Source organism: Ambystoma mexicanum, chromosome 9 (genome assembly GCF_040938575.1).
Source record: "Ambystoma mexicanum isolate Mex_15411 chromosome 9, UKY_AmexF1_1, whole genome shotgun sequence".
In the NCBI taxonomy this organism is placed as follows: Eukaryota; Metazoa; Chordata; class Amphibia; order Caudata; family Ambystomatidae; genus Ambystoma; species Ambystoma mexicanum.
The window spans coordinates 168,148,924-168,173,193 of NC_090931.1; positions in this window are offsets into that span (position 1 = coordinate 168,148,924).

Here is a 24,270-nt window from a genome sequence, read left to right on the forward strand (position 1 = left end):
TGAACATTCAACTTTGTTTCTTTATGGGGTAATGGTTTTTGTTGAGTTGGGTCCTAGGAATCAGAGATCCGACATGGTGGGTACCAATTGAGTTTTGGTTTTGGCCTACTGTGCTGCAGGAGGTAACACCTGGCATCATTGTCCCGATTCTCCTAGAAGCAGTAATCACGAATTACAGGGTAGTTCTCTTAGGCACTGATGAGGAGGACGGAGAGTGGCACACAGTTTTGTGTATCAATCTCACCTTATCGCTAAGGGACGTGTCCCACAAGCAATTGTTCAAAGACACAGAAGACACAGGAGAGATGGTTTTTGAGATTGGGGATCCTTTCCAGATAGTGATAGAGCGAAGGGAAGTACCACAGACCATGCCCATCGTTAGAAATACATTGCCACATTGGAAGGAGGATTTGGAAAAAGTGCCGGACCATTTATGGAACAGCAATCCAAATGTTGTGGGGCTGTTAAAGAGTGTTGGAGCAGTGCAGATAAAAGTGAAACCTGGTGCGATACTACCATGGGTTAAACAGTACCCTGTATCTAGCGAGGCAGACAAAAGGATTTATGAGACCATTATGGCATTGTTGAAGCAATGCTTAATAACACCTCTGTGTCCCCACGTAACAGGGCCATCTACCCTGTGAAGAAAGCAAAGGGGTCCAGTTGGAGGATGGTCCAGGATTTGCACCCCCTCAATAATATTGTTGACGTGTAATTCCCGGTGCTACCATTCTCTGTAATATCCCCACTGGGTCGGCCCACTTCGCAGTGTTTGATTTAAAGAATGCATTTTTCTCGGCCCCTTACATTCCGATTCTCAGTACCTCACAGCATTTACGTATCATGGTCAGAGATTCGCGCACACGAGATTGCCCATGTACTGTGAATCTCTGAGTGTTTTGAACAGGGTGGTTCAAGTGGGTTTGGGAAATCTACATTTGTCCACAACAGTAATCCAGTACATGGACGATTTGCTAGTCTGTACCACTTCAGAAGTGTGAAAACGTATTTGCCATAATACCGCCTGATAGTAAATGTCGGCCTAAGCACATTCGCATCGCACTGTAATATCACAATGAATTAACCTGAAATAAGCTGACTATGTTGCCATTTTGATTTGTCTGCCATCTTGATCGCTTCCTGCTTTCTGTTCCATGCTCAGATTTTGTGTTTTCGGCTTTAACACAGCAAGAGGCCGCTGTATGAACTTTGTGCTGCTTTATGGTGCTTTATGGGGCTGACATAAATACTATTGTTGAAGCTGCTAAAGTGGATTGTCTATCCTACACTGAAGTGCCTTGAAGCTAGGCAAAATCTCTGCTTATCAGTAATTTAGGTGCCATCCTGTCCCAACAGTGCCTTCTCTGTTCAAGCAGTAAAATAGAATAATGAGCAGCTGAACGTGCTCCTCCACAGAAAACCTTATTTTCTCTCCTCTTAGAACTGACTGACCTAAAGCCCAAGAACAACAGTAGATAACAAAAGCAAGTAAAACAAGGAAAGTTACCTTGTACCTTGCACTAGAAAACATGATATGGCGGCCCCACATACAAATCCATCCCACTCTCAGATAGTAAATAGTCTGATAGAAAACAGCAAACAATGCAGTAATGATGTTTAAGTATAATCAGTCATGTAGGCAGGTCACGAACCCTAGGCTTTGCATTATATGAAGGGAGGTTGGACGATGTGTCCGGGGCTGTGAAGAAACCATATAAATGTATGTACTTGTGAAATGTTCGCGGTCTCTCGTCTCACGGTGTCTGCTTGCACACATTGTGGGGTGTTGAGAACCAAGTAGCTACTTGCTTAATAAATGCAATTGTAACTTTGACCTTGTAACTGACGTATTTCTATTATGTGGTAGAAAGTCTTGATTTTGATCTTTCAGATGGCACCCGAATAGGGACTTTCACGATTGATGCCACATCACTTGGACGAAGACAAGGCCACCGGACCAGGATCGGAGAGTGACGGGGTTCCCTGTAAAGTGAGACGCGATTCCTCTGCAGTACTGCATGCCTGATCCCTGGACGTAGGGCAGCATTTAGAGGGCATCACGACGAGGGTCCCGGTATCGAGGCTTGTTTGACGAAAGCACCAGCCACGACGATTGATGTCCATTGGACCTTGTTGGTTGAAATGAGGTGAGTCATGCCCCAATTCATAAAAGTCCTGATATTTGTTTGGTACTAAGTGTTGTGTTTGCAAATACAAACGTAGCCAGGTAGAATAGTGATTTAACTATGTCTGGGAAATTGTCATCCAGCTTCGTTTTATTTTTCCGCCGGGGAAGCCAATCTTTGGAACATGGCTTATGAGATGTATTGTATGTACGGCCTGGGAGCTATCGTATTTAACACTATTTGGCACAGACAGACCAGACATGTTCCCAAGCTTCAATGGCCGGATTATGGCAGTTTTGAGATCACCCGTATAGAGCATTTGGAATCGGTATTATTGTGGGAAAAGGATAGGCCTGCAGCATTTGACGCTGTTAGGGATTGGAGCAAGGAAGCTATGCAGCGACTCAAACGTAGAGAAAAGCATGCATGTAGACATATGACGAATGTTGAGAAGGCTTTATTACATCATCAGCAGAAACAGTCAGAATCCATTAGAGGTATGGACAGGGCTTTCCAACTAGATGTGCAAAAGATATATCCATCTCAGGATTTGCATGCATCAGATGAGTTGATCGAGTTATTGAATGAGTGTAGAACTGATTCAGCTGCAACGTCTCCTTATGTGCCCCCTCCCATTCTTGTTCCTCTTTCTGCACCTGCACCCATGCCAACAGCTGCCGTTCCCATAGTTCCGTCTGTGCCGGCAGCATTATTTCCTCTGCCGCCTACTGTAAATGATTTGTATGTACTCTCTTTGCCAGGTGGTTCTGCTCCACCGATAGTGGTTGACGGGGCGGGAGCTGATTCAAGATAAGTGACTCTGAGCAGGATAACTAAAGACAGAAAGAAAGAATTGTATACGTGGGCTGAAACGTAAATAGAAGGGGGTGATGAATCGGCTGCTTTGGATGCAATTTCTGACCATGGGGGTATTCCTGAACAGAAAATCTTGATAGATCGGATGGGAATGTATCTGGCTGAGATATGGAGTGATTTGACAGAAACGAATGTCCCACAGGGATTGCGGGATTTGAATTTCCTTGCCCGCTCAAGGGACACTGCAGCAAAAGGATGTGAGCATGTAGCACAAGTATTTGTGTTTAAAAGAGAGTTTGATCGTTTGCATGAGCATGAAATGGAAAAGGTGGGCGGCAGGTTTCATATGTGCAGAAGCGATTTGTTCCTCCATTGAAACCGATTAGTGAAGAAATGAGCATTTGCACAAGAGACGCTCTTAGATGGATTTCAGATGTTTCAATTTCTCCCACTGAAGTGCATGACACGTTTAGTCAGTATACTCCGGCATTGCAACGAAAGTGTTACAGGTGATGGTTGAGTATTTGCAGGTGAATGTATAAAGAGAAAGGTATGTTGTCACGCCGACTTGATGGTTATTTATAAAAGAGCATTTTCACCCGATACTGCATTGACTTATTTGTCACTTGATTTAGCCTTACTACTTAATAGACGTTCAGACCTGCCTTCTTTGCAATTGCCAATGAGGGAGGATCCTCCAACTTTTGTTCCGAAAGTAGAGATTCCTGCTGATGGAGTAACACCTGCCTCCACTATTCCAGCACATTATATCTCACAGTTTGTCCATGTCCCGTTTTCTAGACAGGAAGTGAATACCATTAAGCAATCAGTTCCAGATATTAGGAAGAAGCCAGCAGGATTTTACAAAGAAATAGAATCTGTCTTGCATTCGTCAGTTTTTACATTGGGTGATATCGATTTGCTGTTTCCCGTGATCCTTCCTACTGACTTATGGAAGCAAATTAGAACTGTAGACGATCAGGCAGCGATGGGGGATACATGGGATGACTTGGTACGAGCAGATGGGGAAAGGAAAGCCGGTGAGAAACCGCCACAGGTGATACTGATGTTGCCAAATAACATAGTGACTAAATTAAAGACTCTAGTACCCGAAAAGAGAATTATATGGGATAAGCTTACAGCTTGCATGCAAGGGAAGTCAGAGGATGCAACAGAATATTTTAACAGATTTGAGCAAGTATTGTCGGATTTTAGTGGTCAAGATTTAAGCACAGAGCCAGGAAAGAGGTTCTTTGTTGACAGGTTTGTCAGTGGATTGGTGCCTGAAATACAATCACAGATTATGACTTCTGAGTGTGCATGGCAAGCGAAATTACAATCTGAAGTGTTACACATGGCAAAGTATTATGAAAACAGGGTTAACACGGAGAAGGAGAAGGTGTAAAAGAAGAAGGGAGATCTGAAGACTAGAGTGTTATTACACCAAATAGCAAGAGGAGCGAGATGTGGGAATACACAGGCTAGAGGCCAATTTACACCACAGGGTGGCACACACTGGGTCCCGTACACATAAACCAATGTGCATACTGCAGACAAGAGGGCCATTGGCGAGCACAATGCCTGTATGCCCGTACCTTCAGCAGAGATCAAATGGTGCATTTGGCACCATGAGCAGGAGATCTAGAGGCCGTCCTGGGATAGGGGGCCCTTGTAGAAATCAGTTTGCACAGAACCAAGGCACCACCACAAGATAATGAAGGGGGGCAGCAACAGATTGTTAATAGTGGGAATGTTTTTGATAACCCTTTCAATGCTTATTTCTCTGAAGATTTTACATCTGACGATATAATGTTCCGTTAGGACAGCCCGAAGCAGGTTCTGGAACCGATACCTATTCCCATCGATCAGAAAGGGCCCTACATTGAAATGAAAGTGGGGAATATGGAGCATATCTTTATAATACATATAGGGGCACAGAAGTGTTCTATTGATCATCAGCGGGTTCCAGATATTCAACTGTTGGGGCAGAGCAACATTTCTGTAGTATTCTCTGGTACGCCAGTGGTTAGTCCGGTCTCTCGGCCGGTACCAACTTCCCTGAGAACATTCACTGATTCTGTCCATTTCTATTGACGACAAATTGTGGCGAAAACCTGTTGGGATTGAATTCATAATTTTTTTAAAAAAACATTTTGTTTTAGCATTTAGCTTCAATAGAAGATTTTTACCATATGCACTTTAAATTAGAATCCAATAACAATTAAAAAAAAACACATGATACAAACATTTTAGCAAAAAGGAAAGGAAAAAGAGAAAAAAAACAAAAACAAAAAACAAAAAAATAACAACTCTTACTAAAACAAAAGTCATGATAACCTGCATCCTTTACAACAAGATACACGAAATATAAAATAATTCAGCAATCTAAATTCACTATTTTCCTTCAAGCTTAATAAAAATAATTGAAACCAGCTCTAACTAAGCAAAAGTTACAGATAACCTTGAATCCTGAAACCAATATGACCAAATGTCGTTCTTGGTTAAGGTTCAATTGTTCGCAAAGAATCTACCAAAAAAGGTTACTTTGAGTGTCAATCATACCCTGGCAGATCATAACAAGATGACGAAGCGATTCCATTTTATGACCAGAAAGCCTGCGTGTATAATCTCTAATACTTTTTGGCTTTCTAGCTTCAAGAATTTCTTTAGTCGCAAAGTTGTTAAAACGCAACCTTAAGAATTGTTGTTGCAATACTGCTGAAGGGAACTTACTCAAGTACAATATTTTATTTATTTATTTTATTTTAGCATTTGTAAAGCGCACTACAGCCCACAGGCAAAGAGGCGCTGTAAGGAGACTTTAAGAAGGCTTGCTTGAGGGTTACAGTAAGCGGCCCCACATGGTATATATAAATACATTCGGTTAGGTGCATTTGCATGGTTACATAGGATACACTTGGGACGTTACAGTTGGTTGCTAACAGTCTAGTCTAGGTAGCAGGTGGCAACACAGATATTCACCTATACAAGGTGATACAGTAGAAGTGCATACCTAGAATGACGGGGTCTTAGATGAAGAGGTTGGTTTTTAGGGCCTTGCGGAAGGCCGTCTGTGAGTCGATTGATCTAATCTGAGCAGGGAGGTTGTTCCACAAGGTTGCCGCCATAGTAGGGAAGCCGGTGCCTCCTGCGCGCACTCTGCGTGTGTGCGGGACATTGATGCGGTTGGCATAGGCTGCCCTTGAAGGTCTGGCGACTGTTTGTCTGGTTATCCTTTGGGTCAGATAGGGAGGGGTTAGGTCGTGAAGACACTTATGTGTAAGGGCCAGGGTTTTGAAGACCACCCTTTCCTTGATGGGAAGCCAGTGTACCTCCCTTCTGATCCCTGAGATGTGGTCCTTGCAAGAGGTGCCTGTAACAGCTCTTAAGGCATTATTTTGGGCAATCTGGAGTTTGGCGAGGTTTTTTTGGGAAGTTCCAATGAACAGAGCATTGCAGTAATCCAGTCTGGAGCCGATGATGGCTCTGGCAATTGAGATGCAGTTTTGGCGTGATAGGAAGGGCCTGATGGCATTGATGAGTTTGGAGTGATATAATGCGGATGAGGCGATGGCATTTACCTGTCTATCCATAGTGAGGCTGGGCTCGAGATACACACCCAGTGTTTTGATAGTTTGAGGGACTTTGATGGGAATATTGTCTACAGTGAAGGATTGGTATTTGGTATCCAGTTTGCCCAGAGTGGATGGGGAGCCGACAGGCTGGAGTTCAGTCTTATCACTGTTTAGACAAAGCCAATTCTCAGCCATCCACGATTGAATGGTGGCGTATATGCTGTTGAGTGTGTCCACGTCCTTAGTGTAGTCACCTGACAAGGGGATGAGAACCTGTGTGTCATCTGCATAGTTTGTATATGAGATGCCCAGGGAGTCAAGTATCCTGAAGAGAGGTCTCGTGAAGAGATTGTATAGTGTGGGGGCTATGCAGGAGCCCTGTGGGACTCCGCATTTGATTGGGCTGGGTGTTGCGTTGGCGGAGTCGGAGAAGACCTTCATTACCCTCTCCTGAAGGAATGAGGAGATCAGTCACACGCCTTGGTTGAGAAGTGGGCTGAGGTCGTGAGATGGTGGCATAGCGTTTTGTGCTCGACCAGATCGAAGGCCGCAGAGAGGTCTAGAAGCAGGAGGAGAGCTGGTTTGCCCATATCTCCTAGGTCATCTATTTGATTTTTTAGGTCAAGTAGTGCCGTCTCGGTACCGTGTCGGGGGCAGAAGCCGGACTGGGGAAGCCCAAGGAGGTGGTTGTCTTCAATGAATTTTTGAACCTGCAGGTAGGCTGCTTTGTCCAAAGTCTTGAGCAGAAAGGGGACGGTTGTGATGGGACGGTAGTTCCCTGGGATAGACGGGTCGAGAGATGTTTTTTTTAGGAGGGGTTTGACCCAGGCTTCTTTTAGGGAAGTCGGTACATGCGATGATTGAAATGATGAATTGATGAAGGCTGTAATAATGGGAGCCAAGGCAGGGGCACAGTCTCTGATAATGTGGGAAGGGCAGGTATCTCCCTTGCAATTGGATGGCTTAATGGATTTCATGAGGGTAATGACTTCAGCTTCAGTCATGTTCGAGAATTCAAATTTCAGTATTTGAATAGGAACGTCTGGCGGTTGGACTGGAGGAGCCGTTGAGCGCTCAAGAAGAGTGGATAGTGCTTTTTGGTGGGATAGAATTTTAGAATGTAGGGTATCTAGTTTGTGTAGCATGGCTGCTTGAATTTGGTTACACCAGGACTCATCCTGGGTAATGGTGGAGGGGGGGTGGACGTTGTCTCAAGTTCCCTGAAAATGGCGAAGATTTCCTTAGTGTAATTGTTCCGCGTTTGTTGAGAGCTACACATTACTTTCCATAAAGTTTGGATGACTGAGCATCCTCAGAGGACTCATTCCAATCATACTCATACAGACTTTTTTTTCACATAGTCTGGATTTTCAATAAGTCATTTCTCTGTAGTGTCAATTGAGTCAAGCAGTCCCAAACATTTAGTGCTCCATTCAACAAGTAATTGCTCTCTTTCTGTTTTAAGCGCCTGTCCAAGCAGCATAAAACCACTGTCAGGTGGAGGCAGTATACATTTCCGATAGAAGGATAGTGTTTTCCAACTCACATAAGTAATGAGAGAAGCCAACCCTAATTCCTTCCTTATCACTGCTATCGGCATGCAATTTGGAAGGTCAAGTACGGACCCCCAGAAAAGACCCTCTAGGATTTGCCATATCTTCCAGCTCAACTGAAGGGAACATTCAGCCCCATAGGTCAATATGGGAACTACCTTCATGGTGTAGAAACTTAACAAGGGGGTGCCAATGAGAATGTATAGTATCTAGATTTAATCAATCTTGCCTCAGCTGTAAGTATCTTCAATTTGCGCCTCAGCCCTACTTCTCTCGTGGCCTCACTATTGCTTGCATTGATTGGTATACCTAAATAGAGCATTTCCGTTGTCTCTCGAATTTGATCTCCATTTATATACCAACCGTTAAATTTAGAGGTCTGGTGTCTTGAATTCCCAAAGAGGAGCACCGCTGATTTAGCAGCATTAACTCTCAGGTCATTAGAGGCTAGAAAAAATTCCAAAGCATCCAATTGGCGCTGAAGACCAATCAGAGTTTCACCCAGAAGGATAACATCATCTGCATAAAACAATCTATTGACTGGAGTGCCAGAAATGGACGGCGGAAAGGACATAATGTCCTTAAATGCATCGCCCATATCAGAGATGTACAGTTTAAAGATGGCTGGTGCTAGGCGACACCCTTGCTTAAGGCCCACTACTGTTTTAATGGGGTTTGTCATGACCCCCTTTGATTTAGCTTGATCTGGATGCTGGTATTGGAGTGTAGAGCTTCAATTGCCTCACATAAATCAACAGGACAACCCCAGTCCCTTAACTTCAGCCAAAGCTTCTGTCTATTGACTGAATCAAAGGCTTGTGACAAGTCCACTGATGCCAGATATATTTTTACTATTCTATTTTATAGTTCTTAATTTCAAATAGTTAATTAGGAATTAATTCAATGATGATCCAATTCCTTTTTCAAACCGATATTTAGAGTTCCAGCTCCAGTCAGTAAGGTGATTCAAGATCAAGGCCGCAAAAAGCTTCCCAATAACATCCAAGAGGGCGATAGGTCTGTAGTTTGTTGCCACAGACCTATCCCCCTTCTTGAAAATTGGTACGATAATATATTTTGTCCATGTGGCCGGATAGTACGTCTTTTTACCAGTAGAAATATGCGACATAAAAAAGTTGCCCATTCCTCGGGGTTCCTTTTTAGTGTCAAATTCGGAAGACCATCAGGGCCTGCAGCTCTGGAATTACTGGAGGTTCTAATTAAGGCAAGAATATATAAATAGATAAAGAAGATAAATAAACAAACAAACAAACAATATCCTCCCTCACGGTCTCAAACGCCCAGCTCAGACAAGGATTCTCTACAACCTTCATAACATGTGCATTAGGCTTTGAGAAAAGCAAAGAAAAGTGGTCCATCCAATCCTTTGCTGAAATTGAATAAGTGATAAGACTGTGCTCGGGACCATCCAGCATATTAAAGATTTGCCAAATTTCCCTCGAGTTAATAGATGCAACCAATTGCAGCTTATGTTCTGCATTTGATTGCAATAAACATTGTATGTATTGCTTCTTCCAATTATTGTGTGCTGTCCTGATCTTCTTGATACCAGAGAAGGATTTATTTTATGCACTCTTTGTATTCGCTTTAACTCCCTTTTCCACGTATCAACTTCATGGTTGTAGTTGTATGTATGTCAAAATCTTTTAGATCTCCCAGAGCCAGTTTTCTCGTTGTAAATTGCCAAAAACTTTGTGAAATCTATGTCATCCAGCATTCCATTATCTCTTAGGTCTCTTGATAGTTTAATTACATGATCACTCGATAATCTCAGTCTATTCCTTCCAGGCTGTACTTCCAGAATATTGTATTCTGAAACAAAAGTTTACTTAGCACCCAATAAGAGGCATCATTTCAGCATATTATGGTCACTTTGTGGGTTTTCGATGACTGTCAAAGCCACTACACTAGAATGGAAATTATTGGAAGCAAAGAAATAGCCCAATGTAATGGATTATTTCCCTTTCTTCCAAATTGGGTTTGGCGGTACGTCTCCTGTTATTATGCAGTTTAGTTATTAGATGTTCCTCAATTGAAACCCTTTCCTAAATGACAGACCTCATGTTTCAGGTTACTCATGCAATGATTTATAAGACCCCCCACAATTATTAAACCAATGAATGTTTAAATCACAACATACAATCAAATTCAAATTAGAATTAGCAATCAATGCGGCATCAACCTCCTCCAACAGCTGGTCCATAAAACTCTTGGCTGCCGGATTCTTACAGTTCCAATATAGGTTGCACAATAGAATTTTCCTCATGACGTCACCGTCACCAGTCTGGTATTATAACAAAAGGACCTGAATTAGATGTGAAATGTTCTTTGTCCATATTACTCTCAGTCCACAACTCTCCTTAATTACAGTTAGTAGGCCCGCCATCGGTCTTCCCTTTGGTCCTTTTGTTGCCGGATTGATGAGGACAACAAAACCTTCAAGGATGGGCTGAACACGCAGCCACATCTCCTGAAGGCAGATAACATCAAAATCTGCAAATCGGATACTTCCTTCTCCCAACAAGTGTTTGAAACCCTGCTTGTTCCAGCAACCAAAAAAACATAAGTCAAGGTATTGTTACTTGCTGAACTCTGGCATTATGATATTCGAGCCAGTGTACTGGCCAGCAGTCCCAGTTGTCCCCATCCTTTTTGGCCTGAGGCCCCCAAGTGGCACAGGATGTACTTATGGATGATTTGGAATTATTGATCATTATTCTAACTTTATCGTGATTTTTGCTCGACCCGTCATCACTGGGGTCTTCATTTGTTCTCTGGGGCCAGTTACCATCACCATTACCACCCTTCCCACTCCCTGGTTATGAGTGTAAAGGCAGTTTCGAGCTTGTCATATAAGTAATTGCTGATGGTTTTGAAAATTTTGGCAGGCAAGCAAGCATGCAGATTTCCCTCTTCACTTCTAACTGGGTCCGAGATTGTAATTGCCTTTAGAGAAAACCGCATACTTTTCAAAAAGTCTGTATTTTGCACTTCCATATTTGCAAGATGTAATATCACGATATCATAGTTTAGATCTTCAGGAAACTCTACTAATAAGAGATCCTTTGTGTTGAACCCAGAACATGTATCAATGCTATGGAAGAGCCTCAAGATATTTGCTCTATTAAGAATAAGATTATCTTGAATGCAAAGGATTCTACTTAGTTCCATACAAATAGAAGCTGTTGTGTTCCCATTCGAGCATCTATTCTCATGCTTCCTTTTGTCCAATTTAGGGCCCTCCAATTTTTGTTCCTTATTCAACCATTTTAGTTGTTTATCTATTGCCCTGCTGTTTTGTTCGGGTGTGTTAGAAGAACTCCTAGAAGCCTATGGAGACACTGGAAGTTACATCAACCACAATATACTCAGTGGAATCCAAGATGGCGGCTCCTTGACAACATCTCTATCCACTAACAATACACGTCTAGTCCTTTTCTTTCACTTTGTCCGTCCTCTCTTTCTACCAATTGTTTGTATTTATTCCCCGCAAACAAACTGGTAACTGCGTTGCTACTCTGTTCGCATTGCTCACTTGTTGTTGCTCGCTCGTACCAGTTCTTCGGTTTTTCCATTTCCTTTTCTCCCGCTCCCGACTATTCCGCTCAGAGCCTGTCGCCTATTAGCCGTCCTCTTCTCTCTGTCTTTTCCGCCGCCCTTGGCATCCTTTCCCTCCGTTTCCTTTTTTGCCATCGCTTGTGGCCTCTGTTTTTTCCAGCCGTTCGCGGCTATTTCTAGCGCTTACCTTTTCTGCCACCCTCGGCATTTCTTTTCCTCGGCTTCGGTAACCTGCGCTTGCAGCTTCTCTTTTCAGCCGCTCGTGGCTTTTTTCTGTGCTTACCTTTCCTTTATCTCCGCTTTGATGTACCTTTACATTCTTCTTCACGACTCCAGCTGTCCTTCTCTCTCTCCTTTCATTCTTCTGTCTTTCCTCTGTCTCTTTTTTCCACTGCCCCATTCCTTTCCTTCTTCCTACAGCCGTCCAAGTGTTCTACTGCATTCAAGAATCTTCAGTCATTTTGCACCGATTGGATTGGAATCTTCTTCATCCTGACACTACGGACATTGTGCATCTGATCCTCCTCTACATCTTCATAGTCTGGGTTTTCTTCCCCGAGAGGGTTTCCCAGAGGGCGGCCCCCTGGGGAGCACAGAGCACAGAGATTCTGGCCTCTGGACCTCCGGGGGGACGCTTCTTACCTCTTCACATCAGAGCTTGGATTCCGAAGAGCCGTGAGTACCCCGTCTGAGTTCCAAAGTTATAAGAGGTTGTAAGAGGGTGTCGTAAATTTTCTTCCAACCAATGGCAGTGTATCTTCTCTAAAAGATCTATTCATGTGAACTCTGGATACTACTCTTGTTTTAAATCGAGGGTTTGCAATCCTGGGCAAGGGCAATTTTTGTTGATCCTCACAATCTGAAACACTTGATGTCTCGCCGTCAAGACCTTCAAAGTTAATTGCCTCCATTAAGATGCTAGGGGAAGAAACCCAAACATCATTGGCTATCAGGGCCCTAAGACGATCTTCCAAGGACGTATCAATCTCGAGGACTTCATCCCAATCAGCAGAATACACAGAGAGGTTCATCAAATCCTCCAAATCCATAGAGTTTGGAACACTTTTGGGCTTTATTGTATTTTTTGAGACATCCAAGGTCTTTTAGATTTCATATAAATCTTCATCAGAATCCACACTTGTAAAGGAATCTTCATTTGGTTTCGTATACTGGGATATTTGTTCCCCATCTTGGCTGTTGGCTGCTTGAGTGCCAAATCCCTGAGGTTCTTCATTACTGTGGATTGACCTTGTTGTTTACTTTTCCCAGGTTTCATGACAAAGTTCACATGTTTTGTTTGTTGGTTAGACTGGGGGCGCTTATTTCCAGAGCAGATCTTTCCAGTAGTGCTGTTTCCCATGTCACAACCATTTATGAAGATATTATAATTTTTAAAAGAGGAGGAGGATATGGGTTGCCCAATAGTCCCAATAGTTACAATTTGCACAGAATTTTTCATGGCAATCCCAGTCTCCTCTGGTTCCCTTAGTTTCCTCCCATCCTCACAGATCCCTCCATTTTGTCTCCCAGTGGGAACCTGCTTCGAGGTCCCAGGGACCTGATTATCCACCACCGGTGGAGGCCTAAATACATCTCAGTGGACTCTCTTACATACTCTATTGTTTATTGATTTTGAGACCTTCTTGTTTCCTTTCCGGGAAGGTTTATCCTTGTCGTCGATGTTGTCCACTACTACAGTGGATGCAGTTGCTGGAGTCAGTAAGATGTTTGTGGCACCCAAGGTGATATAGTTCCCCCCAAAACTTGTACAATTGTTGCTAGAATCTATGTCAAAAATAGGGCAATTTTGGCTGGTACTTGACATGGATAGTCTCCTTTTTTCCTTGTCTTTAATCAAAGGTTCCAAAATAGACTTCAAAAAGTTAGTGATATATTCCTCTTGCATGTTCTTGTTTTGCATTAAAGCCGAAATGAATCCTTCAACAAAAATCATTTTAGTATGTAGCATTGCAATCAAAGTAGACTGATCCTTTAGTTGGTCTGCAATGCTCTCATACAACTTCATGAAGGGACTCATGGTGACAGAAAATGCTGCAATCATGTTGGCATCTAGGGTGGCACTCAAAGATGACCTGTCCTCCACCTGAGCCACTACCATGTCCAACAATAGATCTTCGTCAGATATTGTCACATTATTCCTCAAGCCTGCCTCCGCCAATGTGGATAGCCTACGCCGTATCCTGCAGCAACTTACCCCGAGTGATGGTTGAGGTTCCAGAGGCCTTGAGTGCTTCGTTATAGGTGTATTGTTCGTCACACTAGGCTGAATTACTTCATCTTTGCAGTCATTCACTCCCTTTTCCACTGGATAAGTGGGAGTTGTAGCTGTTGTCCTACCAGAGACAAGAGCCAAATCTTTGTCCCCAAAATTCTCTGTGCCCAAGTTTCCTAAATTTTTCTTTGCACAATTTTGCGTAACATGTTGAATAATCGATGTTTGTCTTATTTTTCCAGGAATAATTTCTGTTTTTCTCTGATGGTGTAACATTGCCCCCCTTTTTCTTGAACAATGATCACCAACGGTAGATTGCATAAACATCGGGACACTCAAGGGAGAGCCACTTTGCGTATGATATGGGTCCCCAAGATGGGAGTCAAAACTTAGGCCACTGGGTTTCCATGCTGATCAATTTGAGGCCCTGCTGTTTGTGTTTTTAAAGATGTTAGACACCGTGGGCATGGATGGTCCAGTATCACAAGTCAAAGCAGCCAGTGGCACTTGATCTTCTTCTATGGTGACAACAATCACCTCGGTGGGTTGGGAAGTACCCATGATACTTGCGTCCTTGTGAGACGGAAAACAGCTATTTGGAATCTCCTGTGCCTCTGATTTAATCACCTAGATGTAAATCAGACCCTTTAGAGTGTTTTTTTCTTCAGGTTTTTGGCTGAGATCGAGATCAATCTAATTTTCCTGAATGTTCAAGGCAGATTTCGTTTTTTGCCGCTATTTCAATGCGTACCTCGACAGGACAGTTGATAGAGTTCTCCAAATTTAAAATTCTGGGTACAGCCTCCCCCCCCGGGATTTCATCTTGACTTGGGGCAACAACTCAGTCAAGAATCACAGAATAAAGGGCCCACGCTAGCCGGCAGTTTTTTCCCCTGGTTATAAAGTTCATGCTTGTGTGTCATATAACCGCAATAAGGCTAACCAGTTCTTACCAGGTTGTGATGCCCACCCCGCTTTCTGTAGCACAATGCGTAAGTCATCGATGAATTTGAGGCAGCTTGCAGCTTGTCTGTGGACTGCAAACTGCGTTGTAACACTTGGCCACCACTTTGCTACTGCTGTGCTCTCCCGCGGTTTTTTAAGCGAGTGGTGGTCACAGTGATGCAATGGGGCGGAGCCTCATGTTCACTCGAAATTAAAGATACATCACACGGAGCTCCAGCATGGCGCACGGTGCTCGAAACAGGAAGACAAAAGCCTTTTTATAGTATCCACAATCACAATAAAGGTCCCGGTGACTGCAGACTGCGTTGTAACACTTGGCCACCACTGCGCTTTAAAGAAATTGAATGCTGTAATTCTCTGTTCTCCAGATGGAGTGTACTTGATGATTTCGTCCCAACAAACTTCTGTTTCACAATTTTTGTGTATGCCTTTACCACCTGAATTAAATGAGGTTCCCACGTGTTTATGGGCAGTTAATGACAATGACGTTGGAATTTTACAGGTTGAGCCAGTTAAAATTGTTTTGAAACCAGGTGTTACATTGCCGTGTATCCCGCAGTATAAGATTCAGGTCAAAGGAGAACAGGCCTTTTAAAGTATTGTTTCAGATTTGATACACCGAGGTGTATTTAAAGAAATTGCAGGCAACATGTGTAATAGCCCGATTTGACCAGTTTACAAGAAAGGGGATAATGTGCTTCCTTTCCGTTTCATTATTGATTTGCATGCAATTAATAAGGTGCTTGCTCCACAGTTCCTGATTGTGCCCGATGTCACCACTATTCTGACTATGATTCCAGCTACGGCTACGCATTTTAGTGTTGTAGATTTGAAGAATGCCTTCTTTAGTATTCCTGTGCATGTTGACAGCAAATATTTCTTCGCATTCTCCCTAGCGGGACGCTCGTTCACATTCACTCCTGTGCCGCAAAGGTACACTGAGAGTTCGAGTATTTACAGTAGAGCTTTGAAAGAGCAGCTCGACATGCTTGAGTTGCCTTCCATGTGCACGCTGTTGCAATACATAGACGACCTACTTATAGCTTCTGATTCTGAAGTGTCACCTGCAAGAAGGGCACCGTGTTGTTGCTTATTCGTTTGGCTGAGCATGGGCATAAAGCTTTGTTGAAGAAATTCCAGTATTGTCAACAGGAGGTCGCCTATCTGGGCTATCTCCTGTCAAAGAGGGCAGAGCTTTAATTGACATGGCTTCATATTGTAGACAATGGATCCCCATTTTTTTGCTGTTGATAAAACCTATGTTGGCTCTGACAAAGAAGGACATTCCTTTGCCTTTACCGTGGAACATGGATTGCCAGAATGCTTTTGATCTGCTGAAAGCTGCGTTGTGTTCAGTGCCAGTTTTGGGCACACCAAATTACGAAAAGGCTTTTGTTTTGTATGTGCATGAGAGAGATGGTTGCGCTCTGTTTTGACACAGGAACATGGGGGCAAGAATAGGCCGTGCAGCTATTTTTCCTCCATGTTAGACCCTGTTGTATGCGCTTTGTCAAGATGTTTGAGAGCTGCTGCATCAGTAAAACAAAGTGAGGGTATGGTTTTAGGTCACTCTTTAAGCGTGATGGTACCCACTCCATAGATGTTCTATTAAACAGAACGCAGACTCAACATCTCACATCAGCTCGACTAACACGGTACGAGTTGATTCTATTTGCACTGCATATCCAAATTAAGAGATGTTGTTCATTGAATCCAGCTGAAGTATTGCCTTCTCCAGAAGAGACAGACTGTAGTGATAAGATGTCACACGATTGCTTTTATGGTACAGAACAAGAAAGTGAGGGCAGAATTGATTTGACTGATACACCCTTAACGAGTCCACAAGGGGAGCTATTTTGTGATGGCTCCTGTTTTAAGCTACCAGATGGTACATCCACCGCTGCTTATGCAATCACCATGTTAAACACTGTTGTATAGAGCAAACGAATTCTGCACAATTCTGCTCAAGCTGGGGATATTATTGCATTGACCAGAGCTTGTGAAATTTCGGAAGGGCTTAGTGTAAACATCTATGCAGACAGCCAGTATGCGTTTGGGGTGGTTCATAATTCTGAAAGACTATGGGATGAAAGGGGATTCTTGACATCACACGGGACGAAAATACAACATGGCACTCTGATAGTCCAATTGCTATCAGCACTTGCGTTTCCTATGCAACTAGCAATAATGAAGTGCACCGCACACCAGAAAGTGACGGAAGATGTAGGAAAAGGAAACGCTTTTGCTGTGAAGATAGCAAAGCAGACTGCTACTGATCTGCACTCGAAAATGTATGTGCTCGATTCAGCTAGATGGGTTACTGATACTTGCATGATGGAGGAAGTGATTTGCAGTGTAAAAGAAATTCAGTCTGACGCTGCTCCAGAAGAAATCAAACAGTGGGCTGAGGGTCCAGTGGGTCTAGACGATGAGGGTTGTTGGGTGGACAATGAGAAACAGAGATGCATGCTGCCCAATGCCTATGTCACTGCTATAGTCACCATGGCTCATGGCCCAACATACATATGTGCTCGGAAGATTTGTCAACAGTTAGATCCCATCTGACATAATGCTAATATCCAGAAAGCTGCTGAACGCTTGGTTCAGAGTTGTGTGCTATGTTTACAACAAAACATCGGAAAGGGAACACCAACACCAAAGGGCAGTTCTGGTCCTCCCTCCATGTCATTCGAAGTGATTCATTTTGATTTTATTGAGATGGAATGTTGCCAAAACTATAAATATGTCTTAATTGTAGTTTGTGCCTTTAGCAAATGGGTTGAAGATTTCCCACTAAAAGATAACACAGCAAAATAGAAGGCAAATACCATGCTAAAGGAATATTTTCCTAGGTTTGGCTTGCTGAGAGTAATTTGGTCCGACAATGGCCCACACTTTATAGCTGATGTCATTCTGCAAGTATGTGCAGGATTACAGATCAATAAATGTTTCCACTCGGCCAAGCATCCTCAGAGTGCAGGTTTGGTGGAACGCCCCAATGGTGTTTTGAAGAATACACTTGCCAAGTTGTGTGCGCACAGCAAACTGAAATGGCCTGATGCTTTGCCAATAGCCTTACTATCAATGCGGACGACCGCACAGTCAAAAGCAGGGCTCTCCACCTACGAGATTGTCATGGGGAGAGCAGCCAATGTATGGAATGCACCGAGACCAAAATGATTGAGAGATATTGAATATCCGCTTTTGTCTGATTATTGTGATCAGTTGACTAAAAACTTGTGTTTGATTCACCAACAGGTATGAGCAACCCTACCTGTAAAGTATGATGGTCCAGGTCATCTACTCCGACCTGGCCAGTGGGTCTTGTTAAAAAGTTTTGAGAGGGGCACTTGTCTTGCACCTCACCGGAAGGGGCCCTACCAGATACTTTTGGCTAAGCAAACAGCTGTACGAGTGAGCGGCAAGCGACATTGGATCCACACGACCCATGTGAAAAGAGTTCCTCTTCCTCTGCCCTATGACAAATGGGATGAGAAGGAAATTAATGATCCTGACGCTCCAAGTGAGCCAGCTCTGAGCAATAACAAGGATACCAAGTGTGCTATCAAATTGCTTCCTGAGCCCGTGGGGCCTGGGGAGACTGCAGTTTTTTCTTCACCATCGACTGACTTTGTTTCTTCATCCTCTTCAGAGAATAACAATGCTCTGTTTGCTGATCATTCTGCACCTGGTGTTTCAAGGTACAATCTGCGACCACGAAACAGGATTCAGTTAAGGCCTGTCATTACATTTTGTAATAGAATAGGAAAGTGCAGCTATGATTCTGCACCCACAAGAAACCCACAAGAAACCAACGGTGAGCCAGTACCTCATCATTCCTCTGCTGCATGTGATAAGAGGCAGGGACCGGCAAAGCTACCTGGATGAACTAAAAAAGCCTAACAGTGAAGCTTGTCATGATTCCTGCCCCTCATGTCCCCAGCCCTCCAAGATGTCAGGCTGGAGCCAGGCCACGATCACGTACATGGCCCTCAAGGGCCTCTCCATCCCTCCAAAGACCAACTTGGAGTCAGACTTGGCGCTTGCAGCACCAGACTCACTCACTCCCATAGGATAACATTGGGGATTGGACTTGTAGTGCATTGATGGGGACAAGATGGATGCCCTCACATATTTTGGTCCCAGGAACTGCTGGCAGTCTATTTTTTTGGGTGTGGTTCAGCCCAGAGACACCTGGGATACCCAGAGACTATTTAAGCCACGCCCAGGCTGAGAAACATGCTTTGTGTTTTCTGCACCTGCAGCGTGACACTCACCGTGTTCGGATCGGTCTCCAGTAGGCCTGCATCTTTCTTCTGTGCTCAGCTTCTGCAAGAACAAGAACACTGTTAAGAACAGCCTTACCATGTGGCGCTTCTGCCCATCATTCATCGCTTCTTCTGTTCTGCAGGCATCTTCGACGGTGTCATTCCCATCCCGGCACGCCGCTTCCTAAGGAAAAGGGAAAAGAACAGAAAAAAGGCATTAGTAAGCATTCAGCAAATCTTTGCTTATTTTTAAAGACAGTACGCGCTTCAAACGCTTACCTGAATCCCAGCCGCTCTGCGGAAACTCTGTCTTCGGAACTTCTCATCCATTTGCAAGAGGGAAAAGACACTCCAGGTTAGCATGGAAACATCTAGAGGTGCCGCATACCGCGCTTACTCACCGCATTTCTTCTTCATAACCGGCATCCACGCTGAAAACGTTGTGGCACTTAAAAGACACAATAAAAGAACTCAGTTCAATACAAATACGAAAGGGTCGCATCGCGCTTCGCGCTCTCACTCACCTTCGGCGCTACTCATCTCAGCAGCACGTCGCCAGCCCCGGATGCCGGCCATCATCTAAGGAAGGAAAGGAACGAGGTTAGAGAACTGCTCAAAAGACTCATTATACGTGCCCCTGCGCTGAAAGCAGGACGGAGAGCACACTTTCTAAGAAAACAAGGTGAGCTGTGGATCAAAGGGAAGGGTTGGACCCCAGGGAAGAAGGGGTTCAAGCACACAGAGACAATAGGGAGTTAAACTCTACCAATCCTGTGTTTCAGGCCCAGTCTCCAGTTCAGTAGACTCCAGGGAAGGGTCCGAGGTCATAAGAGGTCAGAACAGGCTCAGTGACGTCCCCGTGGATACCAGGTGAGCGTTACAGGCTTCTTAACGGACACCGAGAAACTATGCCCATGTTTGGGGCTGCTCGTACTAATGATGACACTGACCGGTTTGCTGGTGATAGGCCTGTCTATCAAGGGACATGGGGCCTCATTACGACCCTGGCGCTAATGAGTTAATGGCACCGTAAAAGGCTGCAGCGCCGGTAACCCATTAGCGCCTGATTACGAGGTCCCTTTGCGGGACCCGACCTTAACGGCTGCTCTACACCAGCCGTTAAAGTAGGGACCCGCAAAGGGACCTTGGTGCTAAGTACGGTACCGCAATTTGTACCACATAAGCAAGAAAAACCAGGCATGTTACCTTGTACCTTCTACTAGAAAACATGATATGGTGGCCCCACATACGAATCCATCCCACTCCCAGATATTAAATTGTCTGATGGAAAACAGTAAACTATGCAATAATGATGTTTAGGTATAAATCAGTCACGTAGGCAGGTCATTAACCCTGGGCTTTTCGTTACATGAAGGGGGGTTGGACAATGTGTCCAGGACTGTGAAGAAACCATATAAATGTATGTACTTGTGAAATGTTTGCTCTCTCTCGTCTCATGGTGTCTGCTTGCACACATTGTGGAGTGTTGAGAACCAAGTAGCTACTTGCTTAATAAATGCAATTGTAACTTTGATCTCGTGACTGGTGTATTTCTATTATGCAGAAGTAAGCCTTGATTTGATCTTTGAGAAGAGCAGTGTTGAGGAAATTCATTAACGTTCCTCAACTGGATTGTGGAATAAGGGTACAAAGTAGACAAAGAAAAATGTCAGTACTGCCAGACAGAGGTAGTATATTTGGAGCAAGTGATGTTGCCCGCATGAAGAAAGGTATTGCCAGAGAGAGCCACGCAGTGACAAAAAGCACCACAAACAGTCTCAATGAGACAAATGCAGCACTTTTTAGGACTCTGTAACAATTGTAGATCTTGGAACTTTGACTACTCTAGTTATGTGAGGCCTTTGCTGCAGGGACTTAAGGAAGGGCAGAAGTTGAAGGGTCCCATAGAATGGTCAAAGAAATGTTGACTTGCTTTCAGGAACTCAAGGCTGCATTCAGCAATGCTGCAGTCTTGGAGACCCCGAACTACAAGAAACCATATGATATGTTTTCTCACTGAAACGGGCAGGTAATGACAGTGGTTCTGACCCAGCAAACATTGCTAGGCCATAAAGCTTTAGCATACTCTAGTGGACCCTTAGACCAAGTGATGCAGGGGCAGTTCCCTTGTGAGCAGGATTTAGCTGCAGCGGCTTTTGCGATTCAAAAGTCTCCAAACATTACTATGGTTTGCCCGGTGACATTGTACGTGGAGCATGCAGCCTTTGCAATCTTGGGAAAATCCAAGTTGACTTTGATGACCGAAAGAGTGTCGGGGTATGAGGCTATTGTATGGAATGCATCCATACATCCTGTATGGTGTCACCTAGTCAAGCCTGTGACATTGGTAGCCCATCCACTGAAACCTGATGGCAGTCTCCACGAATGTGCAACATCTGAATGAGATGAGGAAGAGAGGGCGAGTGTTAAGGGGGATGCTTTCGAGGCTGCAAAGTGCTTTTTGTTGATGGGTCCTCTACAATCAATCAGAACACTGGTTAGAGGCATACGGGTGCAGTCATTGTGGGCCTTGTGGATAGGGAATACCAGGTCAGATTGAAGAAACTAGTGGCACTTATATAGGTTCTAGAAATTAGTAAGGGGAAGGCGGTCGCTGTTTATTCTGACAATGCATATGTAACCTCCACGGTGCATTCAAGCTGATCAAGGTGGAAGAGAAAAGGTTTAGGAGATCTGACGGTACATGTTTTGATGCCAACCAGACTTCGTCTCCAACTTGGTAATCGGGAGCTTTCTTTCGATGCCGGTCCAAGAATTTTCTTTTTCTGTCTTTGGCTTGCAGTACATGTTAATTTGCCCTTTTGAAGGCTTGGGTTATGCTTGTGTGTATAGTCTTTACCGCTGGCATTTCCAAGGTCGTGGGGGAGTCTAGTTCAGAGGTTCTTGGATGTCTTCCCTATATTGTGTAGAACGGGCTTTGTCCTATGCTGGTGTGTATGGAGTTATTGTATGCGTATTCCACTATCCATAACAAGTCTTTCCAATTCTTTTCCTTTTGATGCAGCATGCAATGTAGATACTGTTCTAATGTCTGGGTTGTTCTTTCTGTTTGTCCATCCGGTTGGGGGTGATGGCTAATGGATAATCGAACATCGATTTGTGCCATGGTACAACATTTCCTCCAGAAGTTGGATACAAATTGGCTTTCACGATCTGAGATTAGGACTGAGGGGAAACCCTGCAGTTTTATAATCTGTTCAAGAAATGTTTTTGCCAGACCGGTAGCGTCAGGAAGTACTTTGAATGGAATGAAATGAGCCTTTTTAGAGAACAGGTCTACAACCACCAGAATGGTATTAAAACCTTGACAGGGAGATAAATCCGTAATAAAATCAAGAGAAAGAGTATGCCAGGGAGCCGGTGGAATATCCAGTGGTTGTAGGAGGCCATCTGGTTTCTGTTTTTGTGATTTATTCTGTGCACATATCCCACAGGATAGAACGAATCGAGCAATGTCCTTACGCCAGGTTGGCCACCAATAATTCTGTTTAACCTTGGCTAGAGTCTTAGCAATTCCGGGATGGACTTCGATCAGGGAATCGTGATAACCAGACATGACCAATTCTTTCAGATCTTTACTTGGTAATTATAGTTGTTCCCTGAAGTAGGGTAATCCATCCAGAACCATGTGATGTTCATTTTGGGAATTCCTTTTCTGCAAGATCTTGGGGTTCATTAAGGTTCAAATCTTATCTTGAAGTTCACTCAGAATCAATGTGGTGGTGAGTGCCAGTAGTTTATCACTTGGGATGATTGCAACAAAGTCCAGGGTACTGTTCGTTATCTCTTCAACACCCATACAAGACAACGCATCGGCCTTCCCATTCCGAACTCCCGGTCGGAATGTTATTACGCAATCGTATTCTGCGAACAATAGAGCCCACCGCAACTGTCGTGACGATTGGGCTTTTGCTGACTTCATGTATTGAAGGTTTTGGTGATCTGTGATTACTGTGATGGTATGTCTGGCACCTAATAGATACGGCCAACAGGTTTTGAAGGCTGATTTTATTGCCAGCAATTCTTTGTCTGTAATTGCATAGTTGAGTTCTGGTGGTGAGAATTTACGTGACCAAAAGGCCAAGGGGTGCAATTGGCCTGTCTCTGGATCTCTTTGAGAGAGAACTGCTCCAAAAGCTACGCTGGAAGCATCAGTTTCCACTACATAGGGGAGATCAGGGTGAGAATGTTGTAAAATTGGCGCAGAGGTGAATCTTTTCTTGAGTTCTTGAAAGACCGGTTCCGCCTCTTCAGCCCATTGGAATTTTTTGTTGTTTTTTCTCAGTAACAATGTGATTGGGTGGACTATCCGTGAGAAATCTGGAATAAATTGGTGATCAAAATTTGCAAAGCCAAGCATGCTTTGGGTTCCTTTAAGTGAAGAAGGTGATGGCCAATTAAGGATGGCATCTACTTTATGTAAATCCATCTTGACTCCCTTTGGCAAGAGAACAAAAATGAGGAACTCAACTTCAGTGACATGGAAGGAGCATTTCTCGAGTTTAGCGTAAGTTTGTGCTGGCAAAGTTTTGCAAGGACTGAGTGAACATGTTCCACATGATCTCTTTCAGAGGGGGAATACACCAGGATGTCGTCAATATAAACCAGGGCACAGACATCGATTAATTCCTGTAATACATCATTCATGAAGAATTGGAACGCTGCGGGAGCGTTGCACAGCCCGAAAGGCATTACCTGATATTCGTGCTGGCCATACTAGGTGCGAAATGCGGTTTTCCATTCATCCCCTTTCTTAACACGTACAAGGTGGTATGCTCCTCTGAGGTCTAGTTTGGTGTAGAATCGGGCATCCTTGAATAGGTCCAACAATTCCGGGATAAGGGGCAAAGGGTAGCGTTTTTTTACTGTGATTTGATTAAGTGCGCAGTAATCAATGCAAGTCCTCAAATCTCTTTCCTTCCTGGGTACGAAGAATAAGGGAGAAGCTGCCGGTGACTTTGACGGGCAGATAAACCCATTAGCCAGGTATCGATCCAGATAGGACTTCAAGTGGAGATTTTCGGTTTCCGTAAGTGCATACATTCGACCACAAGGAACCTGTGCGCCAGGTATCAGGTCGATCTGACAGTCATAGGGCCTATGTGGCGGTAATGTGTTAGCCTGTTCTTTCTG